Source organism: Erithacus rubecula (genome assembly GCF_903797595.1).
Source record: "Erithacus rubecula genome assembly, chromosome: 3".
Lineage (NCBI taxonomy): Eukaryota > Metazoa > Chordata > Aves > Passeriformes > Muscicapidae > Erithacus > Erithacus rubecula.
This window is the reverse complement of record NC_136689.1, coordinates 137044982-137048803: the sequence shown is the minus strand read 5'-3', so window position 1 is coordinate 137048803 and position 3822 is coordinate 137044982. Positions and strand designations below refer to the sequence as shown.

Sequence of the window (3822 nt, the reverse complement as noted above, 5' to 3'; positions counted from 1 at the left end):
AGGCAATGACTTGCTCAGAGCTTCTGATCCTAACCAGGGATCAGCATGCTGCTATGTGGTGTGTATAAACTATAAACTTCTTACTTCCCCTAATCCTTGAGTGGAAACTAATTGGTCTTTATAAAGTGAACAGAAATATAAATACTGGCTGCTGGGACTTTGAGAAAATGCACTATATCTCACTTTTTATAAGCGTTGAAAAAAAATGTGATTGATCAAAATATACAACCATATTATGAAGATAAATGTCTGTGCTATTTGTCCACATTAAATATCTCCAAGCACATATTGCAAATCCAGGAAAATTGATTTTGTTCTGAAATGTTTCCCAGATAGCTTCTGTAGGTGCTTTGCTGAAGAATCTAAGAGCACTTCTTTGGTGAAGGTCATTATTGACTTAAAGAAGATAAATATATTTAGAATTTTAATAAATAAACAGATTAAAAAAATTAATACTCATCAAAACTGAAGTTCTTCCCAGAAGAACATTGGCTTTGGCAGGTGTTTAAATTTTAAGAGATCTAATAATATTTTTAACCCAAAATTATTATATTTATGGCTCAATATGGCTTTTAATTATTTAAGCTAATTTTTTGGGTAAATGCAATATGACATCAAACTAAAATACTTTCCACAGTCATCAAACTTTTTCTGACATAGTTTTAAGCCTCCAAGATTTTAAAGTATTCTCTTTGTCTAAAAACTACTTTTTTATCCCCAAGATGAGAAGAAAACTGTATATTTGTTGATTATGAAACTATGGCTTGGGGTTCATTTCCCTTCCAGGCCAATCCCTTCTGGGAACAGTTAAATCTGTTATATGAATATCCTCAGATGTCCAGCAGTGGCTGTAGTGCTTGGCCAAAATGTGGCCTTATATACCTTGATAGTGTTGTGTCTTTGGGGCTGCTCAGTGTGTTATCATCCTTCCACACTGCTCCAAAAGCCCCTGGATGTCGTTTACCTGCCAGTGATGGAAAGTAGATGTTTTCTAATAGTCCTTAATGTGGAAAACAGAGCAGCTGAATTAGACAAAGCAGTGTAATGAGGTGGTAAATAATCTTGTCAGGTGTTGTTTTAACAGGCAGTGGAAGTTAATTACCTCCAAAGGGATCCCCAACTAATTAATTGTCAGCCAGGCAATTCAGCTCATAGGTTGTTCAGAGAACCCCAAATGGTGTCACATCCTCCTGTGGGCTAACTCCCTTAGCCAAGGGCCTTCAGGTGATAAAATCTTATGAACAAAAATAGGATTAATTTGGCCATTGGTTCTGCCCATACTGAAGTGTAAATTTAGCCATAGTAACTAGTTTTAATATTTACAATAAAAGGAGCTGGTTGGAGCATCACGTGTAAATATGAGGTAGACACAGATTCTGGTTGTATTAATCACAGAATAGTTAGGATTGGAAGGGACCTCTGGAGTTTATCTAGTCCAACCCATGATCTTCTAGTCCCCTTATGGAAAGGTATGGCAGTAATGTCAATTTTTTTTGTGTGACTTGAGGCTGATGCTGACAAATTTTCATGACCTTGGTGCTGTCACAGATCTGTCCCACAGAGCTGGAGTGGCCAAGCCAAACAGATCCTCCAGGGTGACCAGGTCCCTCTGGCCAGGGTGCAGGTCTGGTCTAGGAGGAATTTCTCCAAGAAGAGCTGTGAGAATGAAAATTGAGCTTCCCTTCCTCCTAAGTGAAGAGGCAAAAGCTGTAGGAGCTTCATGAGTGCACTGCTGGTCACAGGCTGCCCACGTTTGCCATGGTTCCCCCTCCAGACTGTACATGGCTCTGGTGTGGTTGGGGTGTCTGAGGACAAGCTTAGAGCAACAGTGGGAATGCAACTTCTGAATGTTCTCCATTGACCTGGCCTGGTCTGTTCTCTTTACAATACAACTGAGAGAAGAGCCAGGGCTTGGGCCATCTCATGGAAAAGACTTTTCAGCACATGAAGTGCTGCCAAGGGATGTTAAACCTGTTTGCTGGGTTTGTTTGCCTCCTACTACCCCAAGTGTGGTTGTTCGCTTAAGTACCCATGCCTGCCTTCCTCCAGCCCCAGTCCATGTGCCCCAAATGTTTGTTAACATTTGAACTCTCCTGCCCAGAAGCTTCAGAGACTGGAAGTGTTCCAGTCCCTCACAGTGGCTCCTGCTCTTTCCAGGTCGTGGCCACCTCACCTTTGCGTGCACTTGGGGACAGAACAGAGTTTCAGTGACACAATTCACTTTTCAGGAAGACAAGGCAAAGCCATCAGAATTGGAAGGAGGTAATGCAAACCATCAGAGATCCAAGACATCACTGACAAATTACCTTCAGAGGCAAGGTCAGGGGGCACTGAAACCACTGATTTTCATTGTTTTTCAAAGCCTCCAAAAATTCACTTTCTTTCCTCACTGGGATGGTAGATGCCAGTGCCTTGGCAGGGACAAAAAGAATTCTGGTGTTGAAATAACTCACTGATTTTAAGAGCATGACCTGGCAGCATAATGGAGAACTGATGACGTAAAACCAGGAGAAAGCTGCCAAAATTCCTACATCAGTACTGAGTAATCAGCTTTGTTACATACAAAAATCAGGCTTTTGTGAGAATGCATTCCAAAAAGCCCCATTTCAAATGAATAAATCAGCTTTCTCTGATCGCAGTACTGAAGCATTTAGTGTAGCTATAGTGACAGGATCTTCCTGCTATCAAAAATCATGCTTCTATCAGGGAAGAATTTGTGAACGACCAATAACTGAGCATCCAGACAACAAAAGTTTGTAGAAAATAGAGTTACAAAGTTCTTGGACACAAGCTTTTATAATATACTATTTGGGTGTTGCAGCTTGATTTTGAAAACAGCCAAACCAGTACAGGGTTGGTTTGCTGAAGGGGTATAACTTGGCCAGGATTACATCTTTTTGTCATTTGTAAAGGCTGTAGCTTTTACCTCTGCTTTGACAATTTTCATCTTCTTTGGAAAAAGTCCCCTGAACTTTTCCCCCACGTGATGTTTGCTCACAGCCTGGATGTGCATACACAGAGCTGCCCTGTTCCTGTTGTGATTCAAGGGACTTTTTCTACACAAACCTCTAGAGATCTTGGAGAGAAAGGGTTGTTGAGGGACAGTAATTACAACATGGGGATGGTGGGCAGCCACAGGTTGTCTCCCATATCTGTCTGCCAGGTTGTACACCCATATATCCATCACACTCTCCATTGCACATCAGCAGATTGATATCTGCAGTTTCTCTGAGGTCAGAGCTGTGCTGGACTGTGTGGTGCAGGATATCCTGGTACTCCCAGCACCTCTGCTGGTTCCTGTGCCTGCCCCTCAGGTGGCTGTGGGAGTCAGCAGATGGCTCATCCCCATGTCCCCAGCAATGGCACACCTCTCTTGGCTGCTCAAACAGCATGAAAAACACGGTGTGCATTGGTAACAGGAGTGTTTGCTGGGCAGTTTGCATTCTGTTTGTACAACCTTTCTGCTGGCCACTTAAATGCCAGAGGCTCACACTGTGATCACCCAGCATCTGCTGCTTTAATAACATATTCTTTCCCTGCTGTAGGGCAGTTGTTATATTTGATATATTTCTTTATTTCCAAGGATGTGACAGTATGGAAGATTTTAGGAAACACATTCTGCACAGCAACACTGCCAGGATGAGTATGTCAGCTTGCCCTAAGCTTTCAAAAACATTTTGTTGTACCTGTGGTCACTAGGACATAGACATCACTGGTGTCAATGTTACATCCCTGATTACCTGTGCCTCTGCTGGGTTGTGTGACAGAAGTCTAAAGTCATTGGTCAAACAGAGGAGGTAAATAAGAAACAAGGTGAGTTGT

The 3822-nt window shown here is 42.1% G+C and overlaps 1 long non-coding RNA gene across 1 annotated transcript; it reads left to right on the top strand.

The window, feature by feature from the left end:
• The first annotated feature begins 1221 nt into the window (after positions 1–1221).
• Positions 1222–2378, top strand: LOC306800293. Its single transcript, XR_013773801.1, has 2 exons — positions 1222–1469; positions 1549–2378. It is a non-coding gene; the product is annotated as an uncharacterized lncRNA (long non-coding RNA).
• The last annotated feature ends 1444 nt before the right edge of the window (positions 2379–3822 follow it).